The sequence below is a fragment of the Phascolarctos cinereus genome, unplaced genomic scaffold (genome assembly GCF_003287225.1).
Source record: "Phascolarctos cinereus isolate Bilbo 61053 unplaced genomic scaffold, phaCin_HiC Scaffold_1;HRSCAF=81, whole genome shotgun sequence".
In the NCBI taxonomy this organism is placed as follows: Eukaryota; Metazoa; Chordata; class Mammalia; order Diprotodontia; family Phascolarctidae; genus Phascolarctos; species Phascolarctos cinereus.
Genome location: NW_027555514.1, coordinates 256,859,892 through 256,885,914, shown reverse-complemented (window position 1 = coordinate 256,885,914; position 26,023 = coordinate 256,859,892).

The window sequence follows — 26,023 nt, the reverse complement described above, 5'->3', positions numbered from 1 at the left end:
AACAGACCAAAAACGCACCCCTAGAAGTCCCCCTCCCCCAGGCCATGCCAGTAGTGAATGATGCCTGTGCCCAAGGTACAGAAACTATATGTTCACCACCTAATTAGCGTACTTGGCACACAATGCACTACTAAGTCTTTCCTATATAAACTTTAGCATCACTCCTGTTGAGTTGCGAGTTCCATAAAGAGCTCTGCCCACTACATAGCATTACAATAAACTCTTTGCCACTTGACTGGAAGACTGCTTGAGTCCATGAATTCTTTCCAGTCAACTCCACCCTGAACCTATTTTGAAGTCCCTGCACCCCTAAATCACATCATTAATGAGGGTGGAGTGAGTGACAGGGGCTCTATCCTAGGGTAGAAAATTAGAGCAGTACCACTCCAGGATATGTGTCTTCTCTCCCTAGTAACTATGCCTCTGATGTGTGTTCAATCATTCAGTTGTGTCTGACTCTTCATGGCCCCATGGACCATATCACACCACTTGCCATGGAGTTCTCTTGGCAGAGATACTGGAGTGGTTTGCCATTTCCTTCTCTAGTGGATCACCTTTTGTCAGAATTCTCCACTAAGACCTGCCCATCTTGGGTAACTCTGCGCGGCATAGCTCATAGTTTCACTGAACTATGTAAACTCCTCCACCACGGCCACCATGACAAGACAGTAATCCAGGAGGGCATGCCTCTGAGACCCAACCCCTTTTCTTCCCCATCTAGAAACTTTGCCTTATTCCAGGGCATATTTTCCAGGGAGATCCCATAAATCTCATCCCAAGTGGGCTACCCAATCCTCACCCAGGGTAACTTGCCCCGGGCACAAAAATTGCTAGTTACAACTTTCAAAGATACCAAACATTCCATGGTATGTTAGCAGTAGAAGGAAACTTAGACATCACCTAGTTCCATCCCCTCATTATACAGATGCAGTAAATGAGGACCAGAGAAATTTAATGTCACAGTGTTACACAGGTAATAAGTAGCAGGGAAGAGATTCAAACTCAGCTATTCTAACTTCAAGTGTAGAGAAATGATTATTTCTCATATTAATAATCAATTATTAAAATTGGGGAGACCCAAGCTTTTTTCCCCTATCCTGTTTCCTTGTGCAATCTCTCAAGGACAGATGGAAGATAGGATTAACATTCTTCTCAGTCTGGGTATTGCTATTCCAATCAAAATTCAACTCCTAATCTAAGTCAGGTTGGGGTAGGGGATATAGATTCTTTGTTTAGATTGCCCAAGGCTTGGGGTAATTTAGAAGTAAGTGACATAATCAGAGTTCATTAGAATAGGTCCAGCCCGTCATTGTGATATTCATTCTCTCTCATTACTTGCTAACCAATCAGTCGACTGCCACTCTCTGGAACACCCACTTTTCCAAGGCCATGTAAGCCTTGAGCCCACAGCCATGATGAGGGTCTTTGCCATTCAAGAGTGCCACTGACCCCTTTTATTAAAATGCTAGCATTATTAATAAAATGACTAATTACCCAGAAATTATGTCTCTTGAACTTTTTAAATGTCATACCATGCTGCCTCTCCTGAGGCCCCACATTAACTATAGCATCTTGAATAATAGAAGACTCAAGGCAAACAGGAGAGCTGCCTCCAAGCATTTGAAAAGATGTCATGTAGAGGAGAGATTGGGCTTTTTCTGTTTGGTTAGAGAGGGCAGGACCAGGAACAATGAGTGGGAATGGGGGGAAAAAAAAGAAGAAGAAAAGGTAAATTTAGATTTGGTATCAGAAAACACTTCTTATTAATGACAGCTGTCCAAAAAGTAGAATGAGGAGAGTATGGAATTCCCCTTGTTGGAGAGGCTGGAAGATCATGTGATGAGTATGCTATAGTGGGGATTATTTTGGGGGTGTGAGCTGGAATGGCTGGTAGGTATAGAGTAGACCCTTTCCAATTCCTCAAATTCTGCAATTCTCTGATAAATAGCACCCTCTTCCAATCTGGCCTATCCTACTATGTAACTAACTGTGTTTTGTAGCTCAGATTAATTCTAGCCATAATCAATAGACTAGTAGACAGTTAGATGTGAACTCCATGTCATATCTAGTTCACCAAAGACATATCCTTCCACTGAAAACTCAACATAGAAAGAAGCAGCATGATATAGTGGAGACGAAACTTTTCTTGGAGTCAGAAAGACCTGGGTTCAAGTCCCACTCTGACATACACTAACCCATGACCCTGGACAAACCACAGAACCACTCAATGCTGCAGGTGATTCTTAAGGCTATTGGCTACAGTCAAGTTTTCCATTGGCATTCATTGAGGCAGTTGTCACACCTGGAGCTCTCTATGAATTCATAGGTCCAGACTATGAAATTCCACAAAAATAATGCGGGTATTCCTTATTAGATGGCAATTAGGTGGCACCATAGTGCATAGAGAGCCAGACCTGGAGGCCAGAAGACTCATCTTCCTGTATTCAAATCTGGCCTCAGACACTTACTAACTGTGTGACCTTGAGCAAGTCACTTCACCCTGTTTGCCTCAGTTTCCTCATCTGTAAAATGAGCTGGAGGAGGAAATGACAAACCACTCTGGCATCTTGGCCAACAATGGGTCATGAAGAGTCAGACACAACTGAAAAAGACTGAGTAACAACAACATACTTGATTACAGAGAGACTGTATTATTAAATTGTCAATTCATGAAATTAGTAGGAGTACTTTAGCTGACCTGTAACACAAGAAAGAATAAATGGAAGAGGAATACTTATTGTCTTAATTATGACATGGGGTTCAATGGATGTGCTCATCCGTCAGCGCCCAGAGATGGGCAGTGCCAATGAAGAATGAGTTAGGTCCGGAAGTAAACAGGAGGAGAAGAGTGCACTAGATTCCTTTCAGGAGACTGCAAAATTCCTTTAATGACCCTAAGATTTATCCAGAAACAAAGACTTGTGTTTTTGATACTCATATTTAGTGGGTGTAGCTATGTCACTTCAAGAGACTGCAAAATTCATTTAATGATCCCAGGATTTCCCCTAAAAGAAAGGCCATTTTTTTTTAATACCAACATTCTACTGGGCTGAATGTGTGGCTGTGAGACATGTAGGACCATGGATTTAGAGTTGGAAGGGAGCTTAAAGGCCATCTAAGGGAAGTGAAGTGACTTTACCCAAGGTCACATGGGTAGGAAGTGTGTAAGAACCTGGATTCCTTCTATAGTATACATACCAAATATTGTAACTATTATAATGGATACTTGCATGAAAAAATGAGTGGAACAATCTCCAAGGAACTGCAAATGAATATCACATAGAGGACACACGGTGGCTATGAGCAGACTGCATCGTATAACCCAGGGGTTTTTAACCTTGTGTGTCATGCCCCTCCATGGGCAGTTTGGTACAGAATAATGTTTTAAAATCCACAGAATAAAACACACAGGAAACCAATTATGTTGAAATACAGTTATCAAAATATTTTTAAAGAAAGTTTATGAATCCCATGAATAATACAAGGTTAAAAATCCTTGGATAACCAATGAGGAACTTTGAAGATGGACCAGAGTAAAAGAGGTCATTAGGAAAATGTATGCTGGGAAGAGAGGGTGGGCTGAGTACGTGGCAAGAATGAAAGATAAAAAGCGGGCAATCCTGGGACTTCTCTAGAATCCTCAAGATGTCAGGGGAAAGTGAGGATAGCTTTGAGCATGGTGGGTGGACCCCTGTGGCCAAGATATGGGAAGACATTGAGGGTTGTAAGGGATCAATGGGCAGGAATGAGTTGTAATCTGTATCCTTGGAGGGGTTATCTATAGTGAGAAGGTCATAAATTCCTTTGAGTAGTTGACTGCTCATTTGCTGTGTTTGGTGCACATGTGGCCTGTAACTTCATTCCTGGCTCTTCGTATGTTGCAGAAATATCCTCCCTCAGTATCTAGATGACCGCTTTTGGCCAGGGCCTCTGCTATCTTTCCATCTTTTTCCATTAGCCAAACTCAACATGTTCATTTCTGAAAGCCAGCTGTCTCGACAAAATAATGAAAAAAGGGTGTGGGCAACCCAGTTGGGAGGTTATTATTATCTTGTGGTATAATGAGAAGAACACAGAGAGAACAAGGCGGGGGGGGGCTAAGATTCACATCCTAACTCTGATTTTACTCACTCTGTGATATGGGCAAGTCATTGAACAGTTTCTCACTTGCCTCCTTTGTAAATTGAAGGGGCTGGAATAGCTCTCCAAGTTCCCTTCCAGCCCTCAATCTGGGCTCTCCCTGGGGAAGCTATGCAATGAAAACTGGGTGATTTTTCAATCTCGCTTGTCTGTTGAGTTAAATTCTAATGATCATTTCCCCATGAGGTCTTTCGGCTAGTTTGCTACATTTATGACTCAGCTTTTAGTATCGTGAGTACTCATAGTTTACCAGGAAATCTTTTTTCTCTTTTGACTTTTAAAATTTTACATGGACCTCCTCATTCCCAAGTGTGGTTTTCTTAGTTTTAGAGCTGAGTTTTTTATAGAAATGTAGAGAAACATAAATTCAATTAAATATCAAAAGTCAATGGTAAAATCATAGTGGATAGAAAGAAATTCACTTCACAAGCAACTTTTCATGAACCCATCTATTCTTTAAAGTGAATTATGACCGTACTTTCCAAAAGCATATTATTCTGTTTCCCTGCAGCTGCTGTGAAGTTGACATATTGGCCTAGAAACACATATATCAGGTGAGCAAGGAGATATTATTTGTCTTCTGGATGGGGAAGGCACCTAGCTTTAGCGCACAGCACACATTTCTGCAGTGGGGGGCCCTCCAGACACAATTTTGTAAGGATCCCTTCTCTCTTCTTCATGTTATTTCCCTCAGGAGCCATCCTGTAATTAATGAGGGGAAATTTAAAATTAAATTATATTGGACATAAAATACAAGTAATCTTTAAGGAAAACGTACTGGACCTGTGATTTCATATAGGGAACTCTGGGGTGAGAAAACTCCATCTACTAATGCAGGTGAATACCTTCCACATAACCCTATAATAGAGAGTCACCTACAACAGAGTTGTCAAACTCATGCCCCACAGGCCATTGTAGACTACAGCACTCCCAAGTGAGGCTCAAACCGGATTAAAATGTAATTGAGAAATATTTGACAAACTAAATAAAAAATATAATATATATTATATATAAATTATAAATAATAAGTATATAAATTATATGTAATATAAAAATAAAATGTTAATATTTTGTTTTCTAACTTAATATCTGGATCACAGATCCTCACGTATGATTTAATGACTTCATTGCCATTTGAGTTTGTCACTGCTGACCTAGACCTCTGAGAAGTTAAGTGATTTGACCAAGGTCACCCAGCTAATGCATGTCAGAGATGGAATGTGAACCCAGATCTTCTTAGCTTCAAGGTAGGTTCTCTATTCACTGTGCCACACTGGTGGTCCAAATCAAAAATATATTTTATGACATTAGGTAATTAAGGAAATGAGTTTGTAGTTGATTTTAGACCACTCCTATGTACAAGAGGGCATTTGTCTGTAGACAGTACAGTGATCTGCACTTTTCTACTGTGGGGGAGGGGCAGAAAGAGAGAGGCGGAGAGAAAGGGAGAGAGAGGGAGAGAGGAGGGGCAGGAGGGATAGAGAGAGAGAAAGAGAGAAGAGAGAAAAAAGAAAGAAGAGAAAGTGAGAGAGAGGAGAGGAGAGAAAGAGAGGGAGAAAGGAGAGAGAGAGAAGAGAAAGCAAGAGAGAGAAGAGAAAGCAAGACAGAGAGAAAGGAGGGAGGGGGAGAGAGAGAGAGAGAGAAAGGGAGGAGGAGCAGAAGGGATAGAGAGAGAAAGAGAGAAGAGAGAAAAAAGAAAGAAGAGAAAAGCGAGAGAGAGAGGAGAGGGAGAAAGAAAGAGAGGGGAGAAAGGAGAGAGAGAGAGAAAGCAAGACAGAAGAGAAAGGAGAGAAGAGAGAGAGAGAGAGAGAGAGGAAAGAAAGAAGAGAAAGAGAGAGAGAGGAGAGGATGAAGAAAAAAGAGGAGAGAAAGAGAGAAGAGAAAGCAAGACAGAGAGAAAGGAGGGAGGGGGAGAGAGAGAGAGAGAGAAAGGGAGGAGCAGAAGGGATAGAGAGAGAAAGAGAGAAGAGAGAAAAAAGAAAGAAGAGAAAGCGAGAGAGAGAGGAGAGGAGAGAAAGAAAGAGAGGGAGAAAGGAGAGAGAGAAGAGAAAGCAAGACAGAGAGAAAGGAGAGAGAGAGAGAGAGAGAGAGAGAGAGAGAGAGAGAGAGAGAGAGAAAGAAAGAAGAGAAAGAGAGAGAGAGGAGAGGAGAGAAATAAAGAGGGAGAAAGAGAGAGAAGAGAAAGCAAGACAGAGAGAAAGGAGGGAGGAGGGAGAGAGAAAGAGAGAGAGAGAGAGAGAGAGAGAGAGAGAGAGAGAGAGAGAGAGAGAGAGAGAGAGAGAGAGAGAGGAGGGGCAAAAAGAAAGGAAGGAGAGAGAGAGAGGCAGAGAGAGAAAGAGAGCAAAGTGTCATGGGTGGGAAGATATAAGGATGAGAAGGCAGAAAAAGGAAAAGGTAGCAATAGTTTACCAATACCAGAAATTCTATCTGTAAAACTGAGAGGGTTGATCTCTCTAAGGCTACTTCCCATCCACTTGGAATATCTTACATTTTTTTATCTTTTTATTTACATGTTGTCTTTCCTACTAGAATGTAAATTCCCTGGGAGGAAGAACTCTATTGGCCTTTCTTTGCGTCACCAGCACTTAATACCATGCCTGCAACGCAGTGAACGCTGAAAAAAATGCTTGTGGACTGACTACTTGACTAGCTGACTGAAGGAAATCAAGCACTGAACGTATTTCCTTATAACAGTGACAGATCTCACCAGTAAGTGTCTCCTGGGGAGACACACTGTTGTGCTGCTCTGGACCCCATTGCCCCCTCTTCTGGGGGGCAAGGATTGAGAAGGGACACTAGTGAACTAGAAGGTACCCGGAGTTGGGTGACTGGAAGGCTGAGAGCATAACCCTCAACTGTCCTCGTGTTTTAGCCAAACCTGACTACTCTCTCTTCTAGTCCATGGATTCCTTGAAGGCAGAGATTGTTTCATTTTTGTCTTTGTATCCCCAACACCTAGCATATAATAAGCATATTGATTGATTGATTGATTGATTTCCTACCTCTTTACCTTTATCCATGCTTGGAATGTCTTCCTTTTCCCTCCCTTCTTTTCTCCTTTCTCTGCCTGTCTCATTTTCTCTCTTTCTTCTCTTTTCTTCCCTCCCCCCACTCTTTCTTGTCTGTGCATTAAAGTCCAACTCAAATGCTACTTCCTTCGTGAAGCCTTCCATGGTCCCCTTTTTGTTAACAAAACCCACCCCCAGACCTTACTTAGTATATTGTAGGGGGTTTTTTAATAGTATTTTATTTTTTTCCAATTACATGTAAAGATAGTTTTCAACATTCGTTTTTATAAGGTTTTCCACATTTTTAGTTTTCAACATTCATTTTTATAAGGTTTTTCATATTTTTCTTCCTCCCTCTCTTCCCTCCCCCCTCCCCAAGAAGGCAAGCAATTTGATATAGATTATGCATGTGCAGTCATGGAAACATTTCCACATTAGTCATGTTGTGAAAGAAGAATCAGAACAAAAGGGAAAAGTCACACACACACACACACACAGAGTAAAAACAATATGCTTTGATCTGCTTTCAGAATCTATAGTTCTTTCTCTAGATGTTAACAGCATTTTACATCATAAGTCCTTTGGAATTGTCTTAGATCATTGTATTGCTGAGAAGTTAAGTTCATCATAGTTGATCATTTCACAGTGTTACTGTTAACTGTGTATAATATTCTCCTGGTTCTGCTCACTTCACTCAGTTTCAATTCATATAAGTCTTTCCAGGTTTTTCTGAAGTCAGCCTGTTCATCATTTCTTATAGCACAATAGTATTCCATTACAATCATATGCCACAACTTGTTCAGCCATTCCCCGATTGATGGGCATCCTCAACTTCCAGTTCTTTGCCACCACAAAAAGAGCTGCTATAAATATATTTGTACATATGGGTCCTTTTCCCTTTTTTTATGACCTCTTTGGGATACAGACCTAATAGTAGTATTGCTGGGTCAAAGGGTATGCACAGTTTTATAGTCCTCTGGGCATAGTTCCAAATCATCTCTAGCATGGTTTGATCAGTTCACGACTCCATCAACAACTTAGGATATTTTTTTGCGACTCTCTGTTGTAAGGCATTTGTCAAATATTATATATTATCTGTACCCATGTTAAATAGCGCCATTAGATTGTTAAGTGCTACAAGTTCAGAGATAACGTTTTATCTAAACTTTGTAATTCCCCCCAGCACTTGGTTGAGGGGAATTATAATGATTCTATGCAATGTTTCTGTACATGATGGGTACTTAATAAATGTTGAATTGTTGATTCAAAACCATGCCCAAAAAAGATCATTTGATGTAACTGAGATTATTCAGGTTAGAGAAGAGTTGACTTGCAGGGGAAGGTGAGAGTGGTGTCCAGAAATCTAGAGGATTTTCATGGAAGGAATGGAGAGGAAGATACAGGCTTGCCATGGAGTAGAGTTGAAATTGTTTTGCTTTCAGGCACCCCAAAAGATCTTTCAAAGTGCTGAACTTCTCCCATATCAGTGTCGACAGCATATCCATCTGGGTTTTGCAAAGTAGGATGGATTTTCACCCTAGATAGGCATGGCTATACCTTCAAGCTAGACACCCTGTGATCTTTAATAAAGTGAGGAAGGCATTTTCCAGGAACTTGGAAAGAGAAACAACACTGAGCAATGTAGCAAATTGAAACAACATTAATAAAACATCGACAGCAGAGCATAGCCCTTTTATTCTTCATCGGGGATCAACAGCATCATTTTTTTCACATGCTATTAACCTGGACTGAGCTAGACATACTTATGCTGATTTCTTGCTGAGCAAATTTAAGAATGCCATTAATTTTTCACCTTGCAGAAAAATAAGACTTTCAACAGAAAAGTTATCTAAAAATTACTTTTCGTCATCTAGCTTTTTTCATACTCTATTTTGCATTTTTTCCACATAAGGTCTTTTATTTATTAGACCTTACTTTGGGATGCTTCATTAAAAATGAATTTATTTTGATGCACAGTAATTGCTTTCATATATTTTTCATTTTGACACCTTGCTGATAGGAGATTGTAAAGGGCATTATGTTAATTATTGTCAAAGAAAAATCAAATCAAGATGTAAAGAACACAGTAAGTGTCCTTGGCCATATTTTAGTCAACATTTCCATTAATGATAAAAAGGGGGGTGGGCTAGATTAAGGTTCCTTCCATCTCTAAATGTGTGGTACTTTGACAGTGTGACTTGGAAGAATGCTTATGAGAGTTGCAGATGCCCCAAAGCCAAGATGAATGGCGATGATCCTTCCGTGTAGGAAAATAGAATCAATATCCGAAAATGAACTCAGTGGCTAGGCAAATCTAATAAAATAATGATCAACGGGAAATCATCCACTTGGGTTCACAAACAACCAGTGTTGATTAGAAGGGGGAAGTCAGGCAGACATTTGTTTGTGCTAAAAAGATTAGAAGATTTCAGAGAACTGCAAGATTGATATGAGCCAACAGCATCATTTGGCAATCAAAAAAGTCTAGCAAAGTAATCAGGGGGACACTCCACTCAATGGGCTGGGAAGCCTCCTCCTCCCTCTTCTACTGAGTTAAAAATACTCTTTACTTCTTTGTTGATAATAATAAGGAGAATAGTTAGCATTTATGTAGTTCTTCAAGGTTTGACAATTGTTTCTCAAATATTTTCTCATATTATCCTCACAACAACAACCCTAGGAGGTAGGGGATATTATTATTCCTATTTTACAGAAGAGGAAACTGAGGCAGACTTACCCAGGGTCACGCAGCTAGTAAATGTTTGAGGCTGGATTTGAATTCAGGACTTTCTGACCCGAAGTCTGACTCTCTGACCCAAATTCTGACTCTCTCTCCATTGCATCAACTAGTTGCTGAGTGACCTTACACTTTGATGGGATCACCCCAGAAAACTCCTGATTTGGTCCCTAGTGACTGAGCTGTGACAAAGATGATTTTGGCCTTTGAGTCAAGAGGATGAACTCTTTATCACCAAGTATGTATCAGTGATAGATCTCAAACTCAGGACAATAGGAGTTTCCCCCCTGTAGTCTATAAAAAAGAGTTATAGAAACAACTTTGACTTTCTTTTGGACTACTCTACTGTTGTGCACAATTTCTATCCCTTAGATTTGCAATAAAAGCGAGGGGAATTCCACCCTCTCACCATCCCCCTCTTTTGCCATGCTCAGTAGTGGTGGCAACTTATAAGGATATGAAAATGAGAACAGATATTTGTGTAGGGGGAGCTGAAATGGGACCTTGAATCTCTGGCTGCCTCCTCTGGTCTTCTTGCTTCCATCCCTGAGCATGGATCATAAGGCAGTGATTCTGAGAGACTGACACTTCTATCCTCTGTGATAACCTCGAAGATTGAAAATTTCTGAGTTCCAGATTTGTGCATCAATTTAATAGAGGGAGGAGATTTCCAAAATAGCCTACTTCTCAGAGGTGAAGATGACCACCATCTGGATCATCCTATAACTCAACAACTAAAGAAAGCCATGCCCAGGTTGACTGGAACATCTGGATTTATCCTATGCATAACTTGTTTGTATATAGTTGTTTGCATGTTGTTTTTCCTCATTCAACTGTAAACTCCTTGAGAGGAGAAACCATCTTTTGTCTTTCTTCATATCTCCAGTGCTTAACACAGTGCTTGACACATAGTAACCTTAATAAATAGTAATAATAAATTATATAATAAATAAATAATAAACTTAAAAATATTTATAGACTAATCGACCCGATTTTGTGAGTTGTATGGACAGTGAAGGGTTTAGGTAAATGTAAAATACCTGTTCAGTTGTCCAACAAAGTTATCTTTACCTTCCAAAAGGAGTATAATAAGTGTAATGGACAAATTAATGTTTTCATGTTAATCTTACACATTATCTGTATTAGAGGAAATAAACAGTTGTCCTATGTCCTATATCATTTTATATATGTGTGTGTGTGTGTGTGTGTGTGTGTGTGTGTGTGTGTGCCCTATATCAATAGCTATATTAGGGCAAGTAAGTGGTTCAGTGAATAGCGTGCTGGGCTTAGAGTCAGGAAGACTCATCTTCCTGAGTTCAAATATGACCTCAGACACTTAACTAGCTTTGTTGATCCTAGACAAGTCACTTAACCTTATTTGTCTTAGTTTCATCACCTGTAAAAATGACCTGGAGAAGGAAATGGTAAGCCACTCTACTTTCTTTGCCAAGGAAACTCCAAATGAGGTTAAGAAGAGTCAAACAGAATTACAACAACAAAATATTGAGGTAATATATGTGAAGTACCTTGCAAACGTTAAAAAACAATATAAATATTAGTTATTTTTACTATTATCTGTTTTTATTTATTATTTATCATTTATTTTTTATTAACTTTTTTTATTTATCAATTATCTATTATTTATCATTATTATCATTGAAGGATACCTCTATTGTAATTGAGTACTTTTTCTAAAGTGCCCACATTCTAGGGATTCCCTAAGATATGATTCTTCCCTAAGCTTTCTTTTTGATGTTTTACTAGAGTTACTTTGGGGTGGAGGAAGAGTCAGAATGAGAAAACTGTCTCCACCATCTCTCTTTTCCCCTCTCCTTCCCCCAAGTCTTTCCCCTTTCTCCTCCCCTCTATGTATTGACATGGTCCCTAGGACAGTCTAGGTAAGAACAACCCATATCTCTGTCAAAGCAAGAATGAAGAATGTCTGTCCTCTCCAGAGCTTTACCATCCACTCTGCCCCTCGTCAAATTAGCATCCCTGCTCCAAATTTGAGGTCTTACTTAAGAGGCTGTTTAAAAAAGGCCTTAGGTTTAGAAGCCAGGATGTTTATGTAGGAGAAATGTACTAACCATAAGCAGCCTGGGTTGCTTCAGGAGGGATCTACCTTATTTGGAAGCTTTCCAGCAAATATTGAATGACCACTTGTCAGGAATGTGTTAGAGGTGCAAGTGTTACTGGACAACCTCTTAGGTTTTTTCCAATTCTTGGATTCTCAAAGTCTAGGAAGTGTGTTGGAACCAAACTGGTAGTTCATTTTGTGATTCTCTGGCACTGATTTCTTTCATGCAAAAACTTTGTGATTTTATATAATTGAAATTGCCTTTTCCTTTTGTTGTTCCCTTCTTTAAGAAAAAAAAATTCTGTATCTTAAAGAACAATTCCATAGGCTCTCAGAAGTTGGGGGGCTTTTTTTCCAGTAATACATTTTTCCCATAATACATATGCATCAATATGTGTTAGGAGAGAAAAAGGAGACATGCTTCATCATGACTTTATTCTGTCAAATATAATAAAATGTTCCATTTGAAAATAATCCATTTCAAGATTTTCTTTTCCTTTTTTTATATTCTACATATACAAGTTTGATAAAGCTAAAAATAACCATATAGGAATTCAATGATACATAACAATACCTGCAAAATAAAATCTATTTTGAAGCAGATACTAATTCTATTTTTCCTTCATACATTCCCAGGTGGTCTATAGACTCATAGGTGGAAACCTGGAAAATATCTCAGGGAACATCTTGTCCAACCTTCTCAAATGTATGAGCAATGAAAATGGGGCCCAGAGAGGTTGTGATTTGAGAACCATCAATAAGTATTAAGTGACAAAGCTGAGATTTGAACCCAGAACCTCAAATCTATAACTCTTTCTGTTATATAATGATCCATTTTTACTTAGTACAGTGCTGGCACATGGTAGGTGTTTAATAAATAGCTGTTGACTTGTTGATTGGCCACTAAGGCCTGTAGTATTTTTGTTCTAACCCCAAAGGTTTTCAGTCTTTAATTATATGTAAACCTTTTTGATTGTTTTTAATCATAATTAAAAAAAGATTTGCTGATATCTATTTCTACAATGCAGTCTTCTCTAAATATATGTGATGTATAAAAAGTTGGAGAGACATAGTTTTTGGGTAATTAATCATTTTGTTAATCATGTAACATGTAATTAATAAAAGGGGTGAATGACACTTTCAAATGTCAAAGAGCCCTCATGGAACACTTATATGCCCTTGGAAGAGTAGGTGTTCCTGAGGGTGGCAATCGACTCTGATTGGTTAACAATTAATAAAAAGAATGAATATTATAATGAGAGATGGACCTGTTCTAATGAAGGACTGCAGACATGACCTTGATCACTCTTGCTCCCAGACTACCCCCAGCCTGGGCAATCTAGACAAAGGATCTATCCTCACCCAAGTCTGAGTAGAACACAATGAGCCAGAGTTCACCTTAGATTAAATTCTTTGTTAAGGTTCTCTAGTTGGGTAGGGTCTTCCACCCAGTATTAAAAAACCAATGTCATTCATCAACAATGTCTTTCAGTTCAATTTCCTGAACAACCTACAGGTGCTAATTCAATAATTGATTACTAATAGAGAAATAATCATTTCTTTTGCATACCACTTGACCTTCACTAGCCTTCCCCTGTAACAAAGAGAGAGCACAGGGATTTATTAAGTATTTACTTTGTGCTAAAGAAAAACCAATATACCAGATGAACACTGTACAACATTCCCTACCCAGAGTCCTCTGCTAGTCCAATAAGATGCTGGAGATTCACTCCTTATCCTCTTCTCTGAAACCAAGACAAACAATTATAATTGCACAACAATTTTATTTAATTTTGTATTTAATCTTGTTTTGATTCTTATACAAAACAATAAACAAAAGGTTTTGCATCTGTTTTTTAGAGAAAAAATGTAGGCCCATTAAAGGGAGGTATGGAAGCTCTGTAAGAGTACACGCTTTATCTTCTAAGTCTTTCCAACGTGAACTTTTCAAAGCATATTCATAAAACATACACAAAAAGTCACCTGACAAAATGATCCAGCAGCTCCTGAGCACCAAAGAACTTCAAAGAAATCTTCTTTTATTTAGATCGCCCAGATACAAACCCCTGTGGGTGTGGACACACAATGGTATATTGTTTGTTCATAACCTGTGTTCCCCATGGGATTGTTTTCTGCAAATTCCTGAGATAAATTATAACTGAGACTTACAATTTGTTAAGCTGAGACAAGAGAGTGAAAAACAAAATCAGTTGTTGCCAAAAAAAAGTTCTAAATTATTAGTGAAGGTAGATTATTCCACTCCTAAAAACGTACAATGGAGAAGATAAAATACGTGGAAATGTCCTTATCAAATGTTTGTTGACAAAGACTCTTTGTTCAGAACTATTCATTTCTAGTAAATACAGTCAAAACAGGCCTTTGTGAGGGAATGTTTATTCATTTAGTAGAACAAGGACTCACAAAAAAAATCACAAATAGAAACCCATCTACATTAAGGTGTATAATGAACCAACTTCAGACTTTTCTTTTAAGATCTGTACAGGCATTTTTTTGTTGATTTTGTTGATTGGCCATTTTTCAGTCACATCTGACTCTTCATGACCCCTTTTGGGTTTTATTTGGCAAAGATGCTGCAATAGTTTGCCATTTCCTTCTCCAACTCATTTTTACAGATGAGGAAACTGAGGCAAACAGGGTTAAGTGACTTGCTCAAGGTATAGAGCTGGATTTGAACTCAGGAAGAGGAGTTTTCCTGCCTCCAGGCCTGGCAGTCTATCCACTGTACCACCTAACTGCCCTGAGCCTATGATACGTACCTTGAATACTTGAAAAAATGATATAGTAAATAGAGTTATCTTAGAAACCAGGAAGATCTGTATTCAAGACCTACCTTTGACACGTGCTGGCTGTGTGACCCTGGACAAGTCATTTAAACTTTAGCTTTAGGCTATTCTCTAGGAAGTCATTGACCTGCCTTGGTAAAGGAAGTTCTTTCTGTCAGTAGAATCACAAGTCCATCCCTATCTTTGTTCACTCTTCCCTAAGATCTGCTTGAAACCCCAAGGAAACTTCATTTGCCCTTATCACATTTCCATGATTATCTAGCCCACAAACTGCCCTTCTGTGGACCTTCATGAAGCCAACATTCAAATTATTGAGACTTTTAATGGTAATTTATCTAACATTACTCATTGTTCACACCCTGTCTAAAAACTGGGAACTTCTGAAATTAACTCAAGTCTAAGTTTTCTCCAAGTAAAGACTTTTTTCCTCAGGAAAAAAAAGGCTAGAAATTCTGAAAGCAACTCCAGCCTAAGTTTTACTCAAACAAAGAACAGGAATGCAACAGTAAGAATTTAATTCAAACATAAATGAATAGTAAAGAAATGAAAGCAGTATCAGCCATATTCTTGAATATGTAAAGAGTCTTTTTAGTTTCAAGGTAGTTGGGATTCAAAATCTCCCATGTTCCTGGCTTTGGGAAAGTGTCTCTCTGTAGCTGGAGGATATATTCCTAGTTGTTCCTAGGAATGAAAGATTTCTGGGAAGGGCCCAGTCTTTGTCTAGAATTGCCTCCTCTCTCTGCTTGTCTTCACTGGTCTGTTTTGAACTCTCTCTCTCTCTCTCTCTCTCTCTCTCTCTCTCTCTCTCTCTCTCTCTCTCCTCTCTGTGTCTCTCTTCTGCCTGTCTCTGTCTGTCTCTCTCAATTTCTCTTCTCTCTCTCTGTCTCTTTGTCTCCATCTCTGTCTCTCTCCCCCCCACTTCCCTCTCTTCCCCCCTCTGTCTCTTTCACCTCTCTCTGTCTCTGTCTCTCTCTCCTACTCATGTTATCTCCATGGAAACTGCTGGCTCATCTCTTCACTCCCCATGTTCATTAATCCTCTCTTGATGGCAAAAATATTTTCTCTCCAGCAGTGTCCTTGAGGGGAGGATAGAGCAAGACTTCCCTCTCTGCTGGAGGGAAAGCTTTGGCAGCCTCCATGAGTCACTAACTTCAATAGCATTACTCTTGTATAACTCACAATTCCTTGAAACAGCTTGGATCAAGATTATGTTTTTATGTAATTGTTTATAATGTGATTAGTTATGGCCTGATCAATAATTAGAAAGGGTAGGCCTATATGTCCATGAGTTATAACTTTTAAAAATATTTCTGTTTTTAAATGTTTATTTACATAACTGAAGGCTCTTGTCTCTATTAGCTAGCAGCATATAAAAAGGGAATTTAAAACATCTACTGTTGGACAAAGACTAAAGCAATTGTATTTTATTAGTTTTCCTAGCTCAGTAAGCAATGTTTTGGAATAGTAAGAATTCCTAATCAGGGAGGGTATCAGTTGAATAAGGAAGTCATTACATTGAGAAAAGAGCTATTAATACTAATTTACTGATTTTCATGAACATTAAGGTTCAAACTGTTGTATGTATGTATATATTTATGTGTGTATATACAGATGTACACACATACAGGCATATACACACATACATGTACACATACCCACATGCACACATATACGTATACATATACATATACATATACATACATATACATATACATACACATACACATACACATACACACACATACACATACACATACACATACACATACACATACACATACATATACATATACATATACATATAATATGGGCAGCTCAGTGGAGCAGTAGATAGAAGTCAGGAAGACTCATCTTCCTGAGTTCAAATCTGGCCTCAGACACTTACTAGTTATGTGACCTTGGGCAAGTCACTTAACCCTGTTTGCCTCAGTTTCCTCATCTATAAAATGAGCTGGAGAAGGAAATGGCAAACCACTTTGCAAAGAAAACACCAAATGGGGTCATAAAGAGTAAGACATGCCTAATAACTAAACAACATTTATGTGTGTATTTTCCACTGTGCAAAAAAAAAAAGTAAAACACACAACTTAAAAAAGGGGGAAAAATAGACACTCATTTTTTAAGCTTTTAATATTCTTTTAAAAAGACACAAAAGAAAGTTTTTGAATAGAAGTGTGGCTGGCTTTGAGACAAATCTCTCCTGGTCAGGGAGGAGCATTCAGAGACTGGCTGCCTAGGTGCTTGGGAGATATAGTTCCAAGGAGACACTTCTGTATTCATTTTATCCTGGAAGAGACTCCAGGATCTTGTGGGAGCAGTGCTTAGAGAGTGAGCAGGGAATTTTGAATAAGGAACAGCCTGGGCAGTTAATGACTGGCTGTAGAGGAAATGCATGGTAAGAGCTCCAGTGAAGCTATCTACTAGGCAGACAACATAACTGAGGCCAGACCAGGAGGAATAACTGATTACTGGTGAATTTTTTCTCTTCTCCTTCCTTTTCCTTCTGAAAAGATGAATATTTAAACCCGCTTTTTTTTGGCAGTTGGGGTTAACTGACTTGCCCAGGGTCACACAGCTAGTAAGTGTCAAGTGTTTGGTCTGAGGCAGGATTTGAACTCAGGTCCTCCTGACTTCAAGGCCAGTGCTCTCTCCACTGCACCACCTAGCTGCCCCTAAACCCTCTTTTTTAATCTTTAAGGGTGTTTCCTTACCATTTTAATTAGTATCAAAGTGGGTCCATTTGATATAAAGGATTCATCCTAATTACTTTTGAACTGTTTGTTTTTTATTGGTGACCAGAAAGACTGGAAGAGAGAGGAACCTCGTTTGGTATTATTGTATAGAGGTAGAAATGAACAAGATTTTAGTCTCAGCCTTTCTCCCAGCTGAGTCTAAGCTAAATCAAGAAAGAATGGTTTTGGTTTTTTGGTTTTGATTGTTAATTTTTTTTTGTTTGATGGTTTTGATTACTAATATATTTTTCAAACTTCCAAAAGTCATAACCATAGTAAAATTGATCCTTTTTATTTTTTCCTTTGCCTTAGTCTAAGAGCAAGTCATAGTACAATTTTGTTGTCTAGGACATGGCTGGCCTTGTTGAGTCACATGTCTTTATGCTCTCCATCTTTTCCCCTCCTCCTCCTCCTCCATGTGCAAAGAAAACTACAGGAGGGGAATTGAAAGCAGTTACTAGGCAGTAGGAACTACCTGGTGAGAAGAGAAAAGATGTGGCTGCACGTGTCCAGTAATGCTTACATTCCAAAGATGGGAGCCAGAGTCGGGGAGATGTTCCTCACACTCTACCTCTAATCCTATAGTCAGGTAGGCACAGAAGAATACAGAAGTAATAGCTTTTATATTTCCCCAGTTTCCCAAATCGATTGATGATCTCATCAAAGTGGATATTCCTTCTGCTGATGAAGAAAGCTTCAGACACTTCCTGTGTGACTCTGGGCAAGTCATGTGAACTCTATGCCTCAATTTCCTTATCTGTAAAATGGGGATCATAACTCTCAGAGTTGTGAGGATAAAATGAGGTAATATTTGTAAAATGCTTAGCCCAGTGCCTGGTACATAGTAGGCATTTAACAAATGCTTGTCTCCTCCCACCCCCATCCATGAAATTCTGGCTGCAAATAATTGTTCATTTGCAGTGTCTGTCCAAGATATGTATGCATGTGTGCATGTGTATATATGTATGTGTGTGTGTGTGTGTGTGTGTGTGTGTATTTTGAGGAGATCATAGGAACTCCTCATAGATTAGTGATCTGTGATTCTATAAAAATCTAAAGATTTCTAAATCTAGTCATAAATTTAGAATTGGAGACTTTAGAGGACATTGTGCCCAATTTCCCATTTTACAAATGGGAAAACTGAGAAAAAGAAGGCTAAAATGTGTGTCCAGAGTTACACAGCTAATTAACATTGAGGGCAGGATTTAAGCATAGGTCTTTCTAAAGCCAACATAATGTCTCCTCTCTCTCTTTCTCTCTCGCTCTCTCCTTCCTTTCTTCCTTCCTTCCTTCCTTCCTTCCTTCCTTCCTTCCTTCCTTCCTTCCTTCCTTCCTTCTTCTTCCTTTTTTCCTTCCTTCCTTCCTTCCTCCTTCCTTCCTTCCTTCCTTCCTTCCTTCCTTCCTTCCTTCCTTCCTTCCTTCCTTCCTTCCTTCCTTTCTTTCTTTCTTTCTTTCTTTCTTTCTTTCTTTCTTTCTTTCTTTCTTTCTTTCCATTACTAAGTGTCTACTGCATGCTAGGAACTATGTTAAGGGCTGGGAATGCAAATATGAAAACTAAACCTTCTATGCCCTCAAGTAGCATACATTTACACCATCTTATGCCATGTACATATATAAGTTAATACAAAATTTCTAAATTAATAAGTAAATAGAGTGGGTCTTATTAAGGCAACAATAAACAAATGGATGAAAACTAAAAAAAATATAGCCCATCATCTGGAGGCATTGCAAGTCAATCAATCAATATGCATTTATTAAACACCTACTATGTGCCAGGCACTGATAGTTTCTGGAGACACAAAGACAAGCATAAAAAAATCACTACTCTCACAGAACTTACATTGTTTCAGGGGAAAAATCTATACAAAATAAATAGAAGGTTGTTGGGGAAAGAAGGGAGGAAGGAAAGAAGACTATAGCCTTTGACTAGCAGTCAAAGCTAGTAGGGACATGGAATCAGGTTTCGCTTTGTGTACTAGGTAGTGACTGAGTGAAGCTTTAAAGAAAGCCAGAGATTCTAAGAGGTGATGAGTAGGAAGGAAGACAACATGATGAAGACAGACAGAAGATGATATGTCTCATGTGAGGAACAGTAAGAAAGCCAGTTTGGCTCGAGCAACAAGGTTACAATAGGGAGTAACTATGTACAACATGAAGATGCCAGACATCTGGATATTAATGGCCAGGTAATGGATTACATTTTCAGTTTTCATCCAGCTGCTTGACACAAGGTTGGCACAGTCATAATTCTGGGTTGTGTGAGAAATTTAATGCTCTAGATTTTATAGATAAATTTTAGGGAGGTGACTGATCTGGCATTAATAGTGGTGACATTGGATTCAACATGTCTAAAAGAATAGCCAAAAGGAAAAAAAGACAGAAGCCTAAACTTAACACGCGATAAACAAATGTCCACAGAGGCAGGAATGCCATACTTTTGTCATGTAGTCAAAAAATAATTTTAAACTATAATTATTGCCAGAGATATAGGACGAATGGGCATAATTTCTCCTCTCAAGTAAGATATCTGTAGGAATATATCCTTGCTTGTAAGAAAGTAAAAATTAATGTTCTGAATCGAGCATGGGAAGTTGTAGAAGGGTGTGTGTGTGTGTGTGTGTGTGTGTGTGTGTGTGTGTGTGTGTGTGTGTGAGATTTCATTGTTAGTCAATAAACATTTATTAAGCACCTACTACGGACCAGGCACTATGCCAACCAACTGTGGATACAAAAAGAGGCAAAAAACAGTCCCCTGCCTTCAAGGAGCTTCCAATCCAATGGGGGAAGGCAACAACCAAACAAATATGTACAAATAATCTACATACGGGATTGGCATCGAGAAGTCCTAGTAAAGAAACATATTCTACCGATTCACATCAGGAACCATTCTATAGTTTTGTATTATAAGAGTAAAACTAGAAAGACCCTGAGAGGGCAACCCCCTCATTTTACTGATGTGGAAACTGAGGCTCAGGGAAGTTTCAATGATTTGCCCAGGGTCACACAGGTAGTGTAAGAAGCAGTATTTAAACCTCTTTATTTTTTCTTATAGCCTGAGATGGGTGACCCCAGGCACTGAGGCCTCTTTTATTAAGTGGATTTGCTCTGTAAAGTTTGGATTCGGTCAAAGGGCTGCACTGGAGGACCAAGAGGGCCACATAAGGTCCCCACCCCTGAATAATGACTTGTCCAGGGCCCAATAGCCAGTATATTTTAGAAGTGACTTCTGACCTTTTCCTAACTCCCAGGCCACATTTCTATCCAATCTCTGGCAGAAAATTTGACCCGGTGAATATGTTACTTAGAATTCTAAGATACAAAGTGATCTGAACATGTGTATTCTTGTTATCTTGTATTTTTACTGGCAATAATTTTAAGACAACTTGCCCCACATGGAGTGCATTTGTTTTAACCAAAGCTTTAGTGACAACAAACAGATCAGCCATACACTAGGCTAGACCACACTTTGGATCTCATGCACAGTCATGAAATTACTGCAAGCATATATCTCTATGACCCTCATTTAGTCTGCAACTTAGATGACTCTTGCTACTATGGATTTATTTCCTGGGATGGAATTTTTCTAGTCCTGCCATAGCTCCAGAAACTTACTTATAAACTATTTATGAGAGAGGAATGAAATCAATTAGTTGTGAACATACTATAGTTCTTCTTTCTGGAATGTTTTTTTTAAACTATGATATACCCAACTGATTCTCATATACACACACATGTGTGTGTGTGTATATATATATATATATATATACATATATATATACATATATATATATATATACATATATATATATATAAACATATATGTAAACTATTTTCCTCCAATTTTTGATTTTTTTTAAGTTTTGAGTCCGAAATTCTATCCCTCCCTCCCTCCACTCTCCTCTCCTTGAGAAAGTAAGCAATCAGATATAGATTATACATATAATCATGTAAAACATTTCCATATCAGTTATTTTGTACAAGAAAACTTGAATAAAAGAAAAAGAATAAAAGAAAGTGAACAATAGCGTGTTTCAGTGTGTATTTGGACAATATCCTTTCTTTCTCTGGAAGCAGATATTATGTTTCATCATGAGTCCTTTGGGATTGTCTAGGATCATTGTATTGCTTAGAAGAGCTAAGTCATTCACAGTTCTTCATCCTACAATATTGCTGTACGTATTTTCAAGAGAAGTAAGCTGTAAATACCCAAGGCCAAATGATCTCTCAATTTTTGTTTTTGTTTTTGGTTTGATGGCTCTTTAAAAAATTTTTTTTAAATTTAAAACTTATTCAAAACAGTTTGTTATAGGTTAACATTAGCCAGGATGACTTTCCCGTGAAGAATAGAATGCAGTGGGAGGGTTTATATCACACTGGAATCTGTTTTCAATGCTAGTATTTCCAGAAGAATGTCTTGAATCAGTAAGGATGCCATGACTGTCTCTGGATCCTTTGAAGAATTCTGACATCTCAGTAGGGGATGGGAGGGGTGATAGTCGGTGAACTGGGATGATCACCAATAGGTCACCACTCAGTAGGAACAGAAGTCTTTTTGCCTTTTCTTTACACTTTTAAAAACTCTTAATCTTGGCATTTAAGACCCTCCACGATCTGATTCCTCCCTACCTTTTTAGCTTTATCTCATGCAACTCTCCTTGTACTTCACATTTTAGCCAAATTGGATTAACAGCAGTCTTCTGGTCTCACCCTGCTCTCTCCTGTGTGTCTATCTGTGCCTTTGTTCATTTGGATCCACCCAAAAGCAGGGAATGAACTCTTCCTTCACCCCCATCTCTGTCTATTCAAGTGCTAAAGTCTCCTCATTTTATAGATGAGAAAGCTGAAGTCTTAGCCAGGGAGGCAAAATGACTGACCAAAGTCACAAGGGTAAAAAGCAATAATATCAGTGGTAGTACTTATTACTATTGAGTCGTGTCTACCTCTTCTTGACTCTATTTGGGTTTTTCTTGGCCAACATACTGAAGTGGTTTGCCATTTCCTTCTCCAGCTTACTTGACAGATGAGGAAACTGAGGAAACAAGGTTAAATGATTTGCCTAGGATTACACAGCTAGTAAGTATCTGAGGTCAGATTTGAACTCAGTTCCTCCTAACTCTCTGCCCAGCACTCTGTCCACTGTGTTACCTACCTGCCCTATCTATGTTTATTTCCATATCTATCTATCTATCTATCTATCTATCTATCTATCTATCTATCTATGCCAGTTATTGGCATTTGAGATTGAATGAATGACTGGAAAACAATTTACAACTAGGTGTCCAAAGGTAGTAAACTTTGCAAACCCTCTGATTCATCAATACCATTACTAAGCTAATATCCTAAAGAGATCTAAGACAGAGGAAATAGACCATAACTGTCAAATAATTATAATTTCTCATTTTGTAATGAGAAACTAGAAACTGAGATACTCACCTATTTAGGATGGCTAATTATATAATAATATATAACAAGATATATAATAAATTTAAATATATACCTGAATGTAAAGGAGTATTCTTGTGCCCTAAGAAATGAAGTGAGCAAATGCAGGAGAACAATTAATAAAATGACAAAGTATTACAAAGGAAGACAACTTTGAAAGACTTTAGAACACTGATCAATGCAATCATAAACATGATTGCAGAAGACTGAAGATAGCACACACTACTCACCTTCTGCCAGAGAAGGAGAGGTTGGAGGGAGGTAATAAGCATTTATAAAGTCCCTACTATGTGCTAGGCACTATGCTAAGGGCTTAACAAATATTATTTCATGTGAGGCATGTGCTGTTATTATCCTCACTTTACATTTGAGGAAACTAAGGCAGGTAAAGGTTAAGTGATTAGCTGAGGGTCACACAACTAGGAAACATTTGAAACTGGATTTGAACTCAGGTAAAAGGTCCAGACTTCTATGCAACAGACAAGACAGGATTTTAGTGGAGACACATCTGTTCAAAAGAATAAAAATTAAAATCTTGAGGACTCTCACATCCTTTTTCTCTATCTTTTTGAAAGAAAAAAAAAAGAATATTACATGAAGGTGAATTTATGGTGTAGAGGGTGAATCAGAAACCCCAACTGGTGGGGCAGCTAGGTGGTGCAGTGAATAGTGCCCTAGCCCTGAAGTCAGGAGGACCTGAGTTCAAATCTGGCCTCAGACCAAACACTTGACACATACTAGCTGTGTGACCCTGGGCAAGTCACTTAACCCCAATTGCCACAAAACAGAAACCCCAACTGGTAACTCTATTTTTAAATTATGTATCCCATAAGGAATTCTAATGTTCAGTGTGCCCCCCCTTCAAAAATATAAAATATATGAAAACAATTGGATTTTTATTTTTATCATAAAATAAATCTTTCCTTAATTCCAACAGATTCCAATCCAATGAAAACATTCCCAACTATCAGACCTTCAGTTCTGAATTTTCCAAATCATCTATTCCTCAAGGTCAGGAAGAGTCACAGGCAAGCAGCTGGAAGACAATTTAGACCAGATCCTCAGCTCAGATAAATCTATGGCAAAGATTCCTTGGGAATCTGTTAAAAATAAAAAAAGAAAAGATTATCAAACAAGAGAAAAAGTGATTTTAGTTCAAACAGACTGTGCCTCATGTACACAGCAGATGCTCTATTGTCTGTCAGCCAGCTGAGTGATTCAGGCTTGGGGTCTGAGTATTCCAGTTTCCTCTTAGAGAGTTGAGCCTTGTCCCCATGAACAAGCTTGTATTGATGGTTTGCTTTGTTCAAGGCAGCCTGCTGGTCACTGGGTGTTTTTAATCAGTAAATACTGGCAGGAAAGCTTGTTCCTAATTCCCATAAGCCTCTAAATCCTGAAGTAGTGTGGTAATCATGTTGGTACTTAGACTGACTACAAAGCAAACCATCGCTAGTAGAAAGTATCCATCTTTTCCATGTGTTTGATACCTCACTACAGCAGAATTTTTGTGGGTGGCATCTCCCTCCCTCACAAGCCCATAGGGACATTTTGCCTCTGCTTGCCCAGAAATGCTCAGGCTGAGAGGCAGAGACTAACTGGTCAATGTTTATTCAACTGTACAAATGGGATGTAGTGGCTTGACTATTGGGTGGAGAGTCAGGAAGACAGGGGTTTGAATCTTGACAAGTTGAGTGACCCTGGGTGGTAGTAGTAGCAGTAGCAGTAGTGGTAGTAGTAGTAGAAGCAGCAGCAGCACCAGTAGTAGTAATAGCAGTTGTAATAGTAATAATAATAATAATAATAATAATAATAATAATATCTAGTATTTATATAGCACTTTGAGGTTTACAAGGTGCTTTACAAAAATTATTATCTCATTTGATCCTCACAATAACCCTGGAATATAAGTGCTATTATTATCCCCATTTTACAGATGATGAAACTGAGGTAGACAGAGTACTTGACTTGCTCAAGATCACACGGCTAGTAAGTGTCTGAAGCCGGATTTCAGCTGCAGGCCAAGCATTCTATCCACCCTATCACCTAACTGCCCCTAGTTAAGCCATGTTCTGTGCCTCAGTTTTTTCATCTATAAAATGTGGGAGTGGAGGAGGGGAGATTCAGTGACTTGTAATTCATTTCTAACTCTAAATCTATAATCCTGTAACTAGCTGTGCAACCAGGGGAAGGTCCTCTGAGGCTTAGTTTCTCCTTTGTAAAACAAGGATAATAATATCTGCAGTATTATTTCACAGGGCTGTAAAATAATGAAATAATCACTGAAAATATTTTTGTAAACTTTAAAACATTTTATTAATGTCAGTTGCTGAGTTTAACTTAAAAATTTTTTTTTTACTAGACCTATGATTTCGTTGATATAGAGACCTCTTAGAAAATAACTTCTGCCAATGTTGCTGTTGAGTTGTTTCAATCAGTCTCTGTGACTCCATTTGGGTTTTTTTTTTGAGGGGGAAGAAACCAAAGTGGTTTGCCATTTCCTTCTCTAGCCCATTTTACAAATGAAGAAACCTGAGGCCAACAGGATTAAGTGACTTGCCCAGGGTCATAGAATGAGTTAATGTCCGAGGCCAGATTTAGACTCAGATCTTCCTGACTCTAGGCTCAGCACTCTATCCACTGAACCACCTAGTACATTCCCCATAATTCACAGGGCAGAGAGCACTGATAGATTGTGACTTACCTAAACTCACACAGCCAGCAGAATTTGAACTCAGATCTTACTCAAAGGCCAGCTCTTTATCTACTATGCCACACCATTGCTCATCATTGCTAATATGATTAGAACCTAATGTGTATGGAGTCTATTACCCCTTCATGTTAATCCATGTGAGTGGTATGTCTCTTTAATATCCTAGAGGAAGATCTGACTTACTCTATCCAACTCCTTATCTGAAGTCACATGCAAATATGAACTTTTGTAACATTTTTGAAATAATGACCCCCTGCTAGGTTACCCATCAAAAGCAAAGAAGCCAACCCTAAAACTATCAACCTGCAATCTGAAGGAAAACAACCTTGGAAAAGGGTGAAGAAAATGGAAAAGCATGAGCACTTTCTTTGTT